Source organism: Lathyrus oleraceus, chromosome 1 (genome assembly GCF_024323335.1).
Source record: "Lathyrus oleraceus cultivar Zhongwan6 chromosome 1, CAAS_Psat_ZW6_1.0, whole genome shotgun sequence".
NCBI classification, from domain to species: domain Eukaryota; kingdom Viridiplantae; phylum Streptophyta; class Magnoliopsida; order Fabales; family Fabaceae; genus Lathyrus; species Lathyrus oleraceus.
In genome coordinates, this window is record NC_066579.1 from 283,353,915 (window position 1) to 283,365,242 (window position 11,328).

Below are 11,328 nucleotides of genomic sequence, written 5' to 3' on the forward strand. Positions count from 1 at the left end.
TTCAAGTTATGTGGTTGTTTGGTTCACAAGTTTCGTTCATTACTTCGGTCCATTGTTTGGAATTCTATTTCATTCTTATGGAATCCCTATTTACTTGTCCATTAGCATACAATTGATGGTTAATTGTGTGTGGCATTCTTAATCATATTTTTATTTCCATACACATTCATGATCACTTTATACTTTAAAATGCATTCATTCAAACTCATAGTTCATATTTCATTCAAACATGATTTTATTAAGTAAAACTTTGTTTCATTACATTCAAATGCATGCTATTAGAAATTCATGCATACAAATATCCATTCCATCATTTTACAAAAGAAATTAGGAAAAAAATACAACTTTGACCATAGGATGACTTTGGTCAATAGTTGACTTTTGGGTCAACTTTGTCCAAAGTCAACACACTTGTTCTAAAGTGTTGAATTCCAATTTTCAATCATGTGCTCCATAACATTCATCCATGAATATTTTCATTAATAACAAACATATCATTACATGTGTTCATACAAAGGAAATCCTAATGATACTTGCTAGCATACTACATACATCACATGGCCCATTCTATCTTAACTTTCCAATTTGGTTTCCAAAATATCAACCATGCCCAACAATATTGCAGTCCTTCATGAGCAAGCCACACCATTTCCATGCCAAGCCAAGTTCTTAAGTGCAATACCTCTTTTTCTCCTACAAAACCACAACATGAATCAATTAGCAACAAAAGCCCTGCATACCATTTTCAAACAGTTTGCTATTAATTCCTATCCGTGATCAACAATAGCATAATAATTTTCCTGCATTTACAAGTCTAATAACTAAACTAACTTAAATTAGCATGTCTAAACTAACAAAACCACTTATTGTATTAAGTTCTAACACTATTTATAGAAGCCAACATCAGGCTATCATCCCTCTAGCATGCGTCCAACCTTTCCACAACTCCACTTGTATTTGCAAAAGCTTTACCTTTGCTTTCCACCGTTGAAGGTGAATTTCAGGCCCTTCGAATGTTGATGATATGTCTATTGTAAAAACCACTTGCTTGTGAACAAGAGACGCTTCCACAAATAACCATTGTCAAAACCCATGATTTGTCCACTTAATGTGTCAATGAGTATGCAGTAGAATATGTGAAGCATAACTCTGAACTCCCTCCAACAAAACCCTGTTATTGCTCATCAATAAATCATTTGACTCAATCATCATTGCATGGTATTTTCTAACCATCCTGTAATGCCAAGATCAACATTGCAGAAAAGACTAATTATCATTCGAAGCCGCATCAGAACTAACAACCTTCCTAACTAGAAAATTTAGAAATAATTTTGACAATGCAGGATTTTACAATCCACCACATTCTTCTCATTCCAACAGAATAACAATATAACATCACAAAAATTAATTCACAATTACACTCTAACTGCATTTTCCAGTTGGCATAACTAACCTAAAACTGACTGCTAACTAACTTATTCATTTGAGGTTCATTTCAACTAAATTTCACGTGAATCTCTAATAGATTGGAAGTGAAGCAGTCTATATAATACCTCATGGCGGTTCAGATTGGAGAGTTTTTTTCATTATGCACTTCGATTCATCATCTTCTCCAACTTGGGGAATTCCTCAATCTGCATCAAATTCATTATGCATAAAACTTCTTCATTCTGCATCGACAAAACTTCTTCATTCTTCAACCAAAAGACTTCTGCATTCTGCATTGAGACTTCCTGATTTCGCATCAAAACTCCTTCATACGCATCTGCACCGAACACTCTATCAGGATTCAACACTTTCAACAGAATGAAGAAGGAGAAGAAGAACAAAGGGAAATAAGAAGGAGAATCAGTACCTGCATAATCACCGAAGAGCCACCGTGATAGAGCATCTTTCCGCTTTGATTCAGTATGCATTTCTTCTGCTTGCTTAAATTATCGGCGCATACATCCATGATTCTTCTCTTCCCAAGTCCGCGCACAAGATACATCCGGATCAGAGAATCAGATTTCGGGACGACTTCATAAAACTCTGATTAGTTGAGTTTGTTACTTCGATTTGATGTTGTCTAGAGCACACTCGATGAATTGCATTTGGATGATGGATGTTGATTTCAGGGAGAGTTGATGTCGAGGTCATCATTCTTCTCTTTTTTTCACTTTGAGTTCGTCCATGGTGAGTGTTGTAACCCAAATTTTGACCACCTAATCTTTCTATTTTTTACCGGGTCAACCCCAATAACAAAAAGTCAAACGGGGTCATTTTGACTTTTCATGAGAATATTTAGTTTTATATTTTTTCAGTTAGGATTAAATGAGGCTTTAGGGATGACATGAGAGCTAAGATTGACTTTGATTATTGATAATGTTAATTGAATTTATTTTGATTTGTTTAGAATATTAACTTGTTTTAGGCGGGTTTGGGTTGATGGTATTTTAATGGTATCTTTTAAAATTAATTAGTTTTTGGTCAACTTCTAAATTATTCAAATTAAATAGTTATATTTTAAAAAAATGATAAATTATTATTTATCAACGTTATTACATTATTAATTAATGAATATTAGAATTAAGTTATTATCTAATAAGTTTTTAATCTTTTTTTATCTTTATATCTTGGGCTATTATTATTAGGTCTCTATTACATTTGTTTGAGTCAGTCCAGATTGGGGCTTTCTCAATTGGGTCAAGTGTGATCCAAGTCTATATTTTAATTGGGTCGAACGAGACCCAGACCCATCATTGAGCCAGGTCATTTTTGACCCAAAGTCCTGTTCATCGCCTTCCTCAATCAATCCCAGATTTCACGCACATAATGAAACAAAATCAAAACCAGCAATGTTCATTTTTAAATCAAAACTTTCTATTTACATTCGAAATCACGAAATACACATCAAATCTAGACCAAGTACATTGCAATTACAAAACCTAATTCTATTTCTAAACATAATCAAAAACTAAATCAAATCACAATCATAATCAAATTACAAATTACCTAAGAGATACAATCAAAATTAAATCCTAAACCTAATTTTAATCTATATAAACCTAAGGATTAAACAGATTAGAGGGAAAAAAAAGGAAACCCCCATAATCCACCGTTGCAGCACCCAGAACCCTCACCAAAGCTTTAATCCAAATAAGGTTAGGGTTTTACATTAAAACCCTAATTTTTCAAAGCTCAGCCTCTTTTACAGTCCAGTGGCACCTCGCACCAAAACAAAGAAGAAGAATTAGAGAAGGAAAGAGTCGGATCAACACAAACACAAAGGGGGAAAGAAAAAAGTTTGAAGTGATTACCTTTTTACAGGAGAGCCATCGCGACAAAGCATCTTTCCGCTTTGATTCAATATGGATTTCTTCTGCTACTTGCTTAAATTATCGGTGCATACATCTGCAAGACCCCAATTTTGATCCTAAGATCCCTCATACTATTTTATCATACTTTGTTTTTCTTTATTTACTAACCCAAATACCAAAAATATATCAATGTATAGTTTATTTCTTTTGTAGGTAGTGTGTGTGTGTTCACCTATGCCTCATCAAGCTCATATATAGGGTTTGAGTCCCTCAATGCAAAGAGACTAATCAAGAGATGGTGCACATTAACTCTAGTTATCATATATGTATCCCCATGATCTCCATTTATCATTTTGATCAAGAATTCATCAAGAATTTGAAGCTTGTTTGCCTTGGAAGCCCTAATTCATCTGGGTATCTTGTGTGACTTCCTCAACAAGTTTCTTCATCATTTGATCAAATATTTAATTGGATAATTCATATTACATCATCTTATTCATATATGATCCTCTATGAGTCCAAAAGATCAATAGAATTTCAGGTTTGCAAGTTGGTTCATGATGGTTGACCAGAGAAAGTCAACTGGTCAAAACTGGGGTTCACTAGACCGTATCTCCTACAATTTTTGTCATATGGAAATGATTTCAAGAGAAACGTTACTCCTTATGAAATTCCAAACAACTTTCATGTTGAGGTCAATATCTAGTTTTTCTTCGAAAGTCATTTTTTATGGTGCAAGATTATAGGTCATTTTGTTTGAACCCTAGTTAAGAGGTCAACTTCCAAGAACCATAACTTGCTCAATTTTTATGAGATGAAGACCATTCAAGTTTCATGATCAAATTTAAGATGTCATATACAACTTTTTTTCTTTTAATAAATTCAAACTCAACTTGAAAATGCATGTGCCAAGAGGAAACATTATAGGTCACTTTGGGCCATTACCATTGAACAAGAGATTTTCCTCAACTTCTAAAATACATAACTCCTTTATGACAAATCCAAATGAGGTCAAATTTGTGACCAAATTTAATGGGTTTTAAATATCTACAACTTTTATGGAGGAACTGTTTCCATTTGAAGCCCATAGCAAAATTTATTCAAGGTGGAAGAAGTGAACATTTGACTTGGGACTTAGAAAATTTTCATTTATGTTTGATAACATCCACCTCAAAATTCATCATGATATAAGCTTTAAATGGAGAAGTATTCAACATTAAAGTTGTTCCCCTTGATCTCACCTTTCCAAAAAGTCAGAGATTATCTCATTTGGCCCAAAATTGAGGGACTTGCGCATGTGTTCTTCACAAGGTTCCATTTGGTAAAATTTATGGTTAACATTCATTTCCTTTACACATGGTAATGTGACATCATTTCAGGTTGAATAACACAGAATTATGGATCATTTGGCATCATTGGATGGGCCTATCACATACCCATGCATCCATGCAAGGGAGATTTCTATTTTTGGCATTTTGATTGAAGTGTGTGAAAAGCAAATGCATAGCCTATAAATAAGACCCCTCATGCTCAGAATTGGGGACACCTTCCCAAGCTTTGAACCTGCAATCCTAACCCTCACAATTAGAGGATAAACTTGAAGGTTTTCAATTTAAAACCAAGTTTCAATTTAACTTCTGTTTTGAAGTTGAAACTCCAAGACTCCAAGCCTTTCCTTGATCCATTTCACTTCCTATAAGCACCTGAAGTTAAGCCAAGGCCAATTGGAAGCAAGATCAAGCAAGATTCAAGCTCCCTCGAAGGTGAATTTTTAGAAACTTTATCTCTTCGATTCTCCCTCAATTCTTCACCCTTCTCTTTGATTTTTGGTTGGCTGAAGTCCTACCAATGTAGGCAACAAGATTGAGTTGCTTTGAGGTCAAATTGAAGCAACTCAGTTCATGATCCTCAAAATTCAGATCCCTGTATCTTTTGATATACTTGGAATTGGAGAAAATTGAGGCCAAATTCGAGATCCTGAGAATTTTCTCTTTGAAATATTGTCCTTGTTTTTCATTTTCCATTGAGATGAAGTTGAACCAGTCCAGTGAAGGTCATCAGAGAAGATGATCGGAGCCCTAGCTCTGATGATGTGTTGGCACGCCTCCTGGCCATTTGATCATGTTTAAACGCTTTAATCCTGGCCCTCCTTCCTGATTACCACGTGTGTATACGCGTTGACTGCAGAACATGATGGAAGCGCGCAATTGGCCATCAGATCTGCCACCTCAATTAATAAGGAAGATCTGATGGCCCTTGTGTTTTCTAATTTCTTTTTATTTTTTGAATTTTCATTTAATCCTTTTATTTTGTTTAATTCATATTAATTTCATTTTTAATCCAAAAAATGAGACTTTCACCAAAAATCTTTAAATATTTTTCTCTTCCATATTCTGAATTAAAATTATTTTTTGGATTAATTTTGATATTTTTCATGAATTAAATGTTTTTGTGCATATTTTTAATGGTTTAAAAATACTTATGACTTTTTAAAAATAGTGAAATTTTTTGTCTAAGGTCCTTTGACCTTGTTTGACTTAGGATAAATCCATTGGCTATTTATTTGGTGTTTTGAAGGGATATTAGGTTTTGACCAATTAACAATGCATTTTAATTCACTTTTAATTGAATTTTTAATTGATTAAATGCTTAAAAATTATGTTGAGCCATTTTTATGGTCTTGTGGTGTTTGACTTTCTGTTGGGGCTTTGGTCAAGGTTGATTTGACTTTTGTTGGATCAAAATACTGGATTTAGAGGATTGATGAAATGTACATTTCATCTCCCAAAATAATGGATGGTTTTGATTTGATGAAAGTCCTCCCTTGGTCAATTTGTGTTTCTATCTTCCCCTCCCTCTTCATCTTCATCCCTATTCTCTCTCATTCCCTCATTTGACAAATGAAATCTCTAATGTCTAAAGACTAATTCGTTTGTCAATGACCTTGTGTCAGATGAACCAATACAAGTATGACTGAGATAAGTCCCCCCCTCTTGATATTTTCTTTGAATGTGTGGTATGTTTTAGGAGTTTAGTTCTTCATACCAAATCTCTAACATGCATTAATACCAACAAATTTATTGCCCGACCTCAGATAGTTATGACTTTTACATAAGTCTAATTACGATTTCTTAACATATAGCTAAATTTGACCATAATGGCATAGCATTCTAGTAAGTGAGATTGTAATCCCTCACTCTTCATGGTATCATGTGGATACTTGACCTTTTTTCCTTTCATGAGAACTAGTGGTATACTTGTTGAATTATCCAAGTTGGAGCCTTTCTCATGGAAGATGTCTTGGTTTAAGGATTCATACTTGTGAAAGAATGGTTAAGTGTTCTCCAAAGAATGACTTAATCAATTAAAAATCACTACTAACACTTGAATAACTCTTAACTAACATTTGAATAATTCTTATTAATAATGCTTTACTTTCAAGTCATTTACTTTATGTACTTTAAATTTCATTCATTTATCATTCATTGTCATTTATGTTTCATTTAACTTGTTTATGTTTATGTCATTTTCACTTTGCTCATTTGAGCCATATCTTGTGATTGGATATATTGTTTGTGTATTTTGGCTTTGTTTATGGTCTTAGGACCTTAAAATATCTAATAACAACAAAAAAGCCTAAAAAATCTGGTGGGCTGTTAATCTTGATCTGAGCTTTTGGACTTAGAATTATGCAACATTCCCTGTGCAAAAGGGACTTGGCCAATGCCAACATTTTTGAGACCAAGCTATTATAATCTAAGCCCTCATCTGGTGCAAGCCTTGGGATTTGTTTGAATTCATATGCTACTCCGTCTTTGTGCTAATTGTTATGTTTTTACCTTGTGTCTGATGCTCTGCTTTGAGTGGATCAAGGAATATTTCATCTGATACATGAGAAGACAAAGAATACTGCTAGCTATGGGATTTACTTGCTTGGATGTGGCTATCTTTATTTGATGCCTTGATCTTCATAATGTCTGGATATTGCTAATTACTCATTGATTATTGCTTAATTCAAAGTCCAAAGGGAATATGGATTTCTATATGACATTCTTGTCTGTTGGATTGCATCCCATTGGTCAGATCTTTTTAACTCTTAACTTTTAATTTATGCTTAGGGTAATCTCTTAATTTCCTCCCACTTCTTAAATTTCAAAATCTCTCCCTCTTTTCAAAAACTTTTCTTTGCTTGTGATTTCAAACTTAGACATTGTTTTATAATTTGAAACTTTGGGCTTATGCCATTGAATTTTCAAACTCTTTCTTAAATCAAATTTGTAAATAAATTTAACCATATTGACTTAAGTTTCAAAAGACAAAAAGAACTGACAACCCCATTCAAATTTTTGGCCATTTGTGTTTGTTCTTATTAAACTTTTGTTTTAAAGCAATTCCTCAACTTTGAAATTTTTACCATGAACTACGAGGTTTTGATCCCTCATTTTTATGTTGGTACGTAGGCACAAGACCGAAGGTTTTGTCAAACACAAAAATATAATCAATGAGTTATTTTCTCATCCCCACACTCTATTTTTCTCAAACATCTTTTATACCAAACACATATGCACACATAAAAAAGGGCTCCCTAGGAGTACCTAGGACACTTTGGGTGCTAACACCTTCCCTCTGTGTAACCAACCCCCTTACCTATAATCTCTGGAATTTTATTAGTTTTAATTTGAAAACTTATTATCTTTGGGTTTTGTTTGTAATTTTCCCTTTTCCTTTGGAAACAATAAAAGCGCGGTGGCGATTCTGGTTTTATTGACGTCAAGTTTATCCATAGCTTGATGGTCACGAACTTACCGCTTCAGAAATTAAGTGGCGACTCTGTTGGGGAGTATTACTCAGTGGGTTTAGCCTACTTTTTTATGTGTATATTTGTATATTTGACGTTTGTATATTTGTTTGTGTGATATAATATGTCTGTTGTGCTTGGTGATCTCTGAGTGGTAAGATAAGTTCTAACCCGAACTTTAGTGGAATTAAGATAGGTGGATGGTATAGTCATATTCAACTTATGTGGAGTAGTCCTTAACAAATTGGCTTGAGACCCATCTACTTAATGGAGACCCTTTTGGAGTTACTAATGTCACATAAGTTATTTGTGGTTAGGCATTACTTTCTCTGATTTGGGGTCCGAAAAGCTGAGGACCGTAGAACATTTAACCCAACTTGGCCTATTTAGGACGTAGTGCGGAGACTGTTCAGGTGTAGACTTGATAACAGTTGTTACGCGATACTACACTCAGACGAGTTTCTCTTGAGAATATTATGGGTTGATGAGTTAGTCATCCTAACCTATAATATCCGATATATGGGATTAAGACCCTGGGTACTCTTTTAGAACATGATCTATAGGTTTTTATCCTTAGTACACTCCATTGGGATGGTTCTTAAGCTGACTCCATGCTCGTGACTCACAACAAACCCTTTGATTCTTGGTTGATCCGATCAAGTCTTGTCAATATCAATGGAACTTGGATGTTGATAAGGTGAAAACTATAATCCACCAAAATGGATGATTGATCTTGATGATGACTTGATCCATTCCTTGACCTTTGCTTGTGTTTGCCTTGTCTGTGATCCCTTGTGTGTGATTGTTGTATTCATGCATACATGTGCATCATGACATTCATCACAGAAAAATAAATTTCTTGGAACTAAGGTCTTGTTTGCAAATATTTCCAGACCATGGATTGTGGACGAAGGAACACTAAGAAGTACAGTTTCAGATGTCCTGATTTGAAAGAGCTAAGGAAGTTGGTATCCTTTGTATTAGATCCATTGGACTTCAAGCAACGTCATGGGAAGCTCTTGTCCATGTTATCTACTGATGTAGTTGAAGGACTTATGAGTGTGTTGGTACAGTTTTATGATCCTCTCTACCAGTGCTTCACTCTTCCTGATTACCAGCTTGTTCCTACATTATAAGAGTATGCCAATCTCTTTGGAATACCTGTATCTGATAAGGTACCTTTTAGTGGATTGGAGGAGATTCCCAGATCTCATATTATAGCCGAAGCTCTTCATATTAAGAAATCTGAGATTGATGCTCATTTAATGAAGAAAGGAGGTATTCTTGGGTTGACTTATGAGTTCCTCATTGGAAAAGATACTATCTTTGCTCAAGCCGGTAGTATGGACGCTTTTGAAGCCATCTTTGTATTGCTCATATATGGTTTAGCTTTGTTCCCTAACATTTTTGTTGATGTTAATGCCATTAGAATCTTCTTGATTGGGAATATTGTTCCTACTCTATTGGGTGACATGTATTTCTCTTTGCATTTGATAAATTCTAAAGGTGGTGGAACTATTATGTGTTGTGTTCCTCTCTTGTACAAGTGTTTTATTTCGCACTTGCCTCAGACACCTGCTTTTTTGGAGAACAAGCAATGTCTACGGTAGTCTCTGAGACTTATGTCTCTCACTAATGATGATATTGTTTGGTATGATTTTGCATTGAGTAGTGTGGATATTATTGACAGTTGTGGTGAGTTCTCTAATGTGCCTCTCATTGGTACACAAGGAGGAATCAACTACAACCCTGCTTTGGCTCGTCGTCAACTTGGGTTCCCCTTGAGAGATAAACCTAATAACACTCAGTTAGAAGGTCTTTTCTATCAAGAGGGTAAAGATCCCCAACATTTGAAGAAAAGGATGATACATGCTTGGCATAATATGCATAGTCCATGCAACTGTGTAGCTTTGGAAGCTTACACTATTTGGATGAAGAAGAGAGCTTTGGAACTGAAGATGTCGTATGCATGTGAAAGACCTATGTCTTTGGTTATGGTTGAGCCATCAACTCTCCCTAACCAAGATTTAGAGGAGTTGTAAGACGCACTCACCAAGATGAAGCAATAGAGAGATATGTGGGAAAAACGGTCCCATGCTTTGAGCAGAAAGCATGAAGAGTTGTAGCTTGAGTCGAAAGACAAGGATGCACTTATTGCGATTCTTGAAGACCGAGCAGTGAAGGGACAGAGAGAGTCAGAGGGTCTACCTTCCTCTAGTATGCCTCAGCCGTCCGGTGCTTGGAAGAAGATTGTTGGTCAGCTAGTTCTTGAGAACCCTCAGATGAAGACATCCTTTGAGTCTGAGATTTGTCGCATCCGAAGGAAGTATGCACCCACAACCAGATCATCTGATATAGTTGCTAGGGGTCCTTAGGATGATAGTTTCCTTTTCTCTTGTATTTGAACTTTGGTTTCTGAAATTGTACTCAGTGTAATCCTTCCAATTTTTATGAATAAAAGGAGATTTTATGGTCAATCAAATTGTTATTATTTAACTATATATATTGGAAAATAGAACTTCACATGTTCCTTGAAATTAAACAATAAAAAACATTGCATTTCATGCATCATTTACATAACAGGTTTTCTTCCGCCAGAGGTCTTATCAGTTCTTCTTCTGTGCATCAGCCAAGCTGACTCACCGTTATAACACTCGCGCTAATCAACCAAGGATCATGGAGCATCTGGAGCAAGAGAACCTAGAGCTGAAGGATGAGATCGCTAGATTAATGGCGCTGATGGAATTTGTCATTGCTGCACATAACCAGTCATCACCAACTCCCACAACTCCTCCCTAGAGGACTGTTATCTCTGAGGTGGCTACCTTAACGATTCTAATTGTTGCTGCTAGTCAATCCATGCCTGCTGGATTCCCTTGGGAATGCCACCCAATTTTATTGCGAGAAGGGTATGCACCCATATTTGTTTCTATGCTGGTGTCTAGCTCGGTCATGTTAGTGCCACCACCTGTTGTTTACATTTTGCCTCGTGTTAAGGATAATATCTACCACTCTGAGCCGTCTGAGGGTCCAAATACGTATGAGAATATGGATGATATGAAAGATCAATTCCTCGAGCTACGTAAAGAGTTGAAGAATCTGAGAGGGAGAGACTTGTTTGGGAAGAGTGTTGCTGAACTCTGCCTGGTTCCCAATGTTAAGATCCCGGTGAAGTTCAAGGTCCCAGGATTTGTAAAGTACAAAGGGAATACTTGCCCACTAAGCCATCTT

The 11,328-nt window shown here is 35.5% G+C and overlaps 1 long non-coding RNA gene across 2 annotated transcripts; it reads right to left on the reverse strand.

Annotated features, from left to right (window-relative positions):
• Positions 1-519: 519 nt before the first annotated feature.
• LOC127130622 (uncharacterized) lies at positions 520-2,159 on the reverse strand. Of its 2 annotated transcripts, none has more exons than XR_007806480.1 (3): positions 1,856-2,159; positions 1,554-1,765; positions 520-693 (listed from the first exon to the last, which is right to left on the reverse strand). It is a non-coding gene; the product is annotated as an uncharacterized LOC127130622 (long non-coding RNA). The 2 variants fall into 2 exon arrangements; XR_007806481.1 differs by having other exon boundaries at positions 520-1,234.
• Between the last annotated feature and the right edge of the window lie 9,169 nt (positions 2,160-11,328).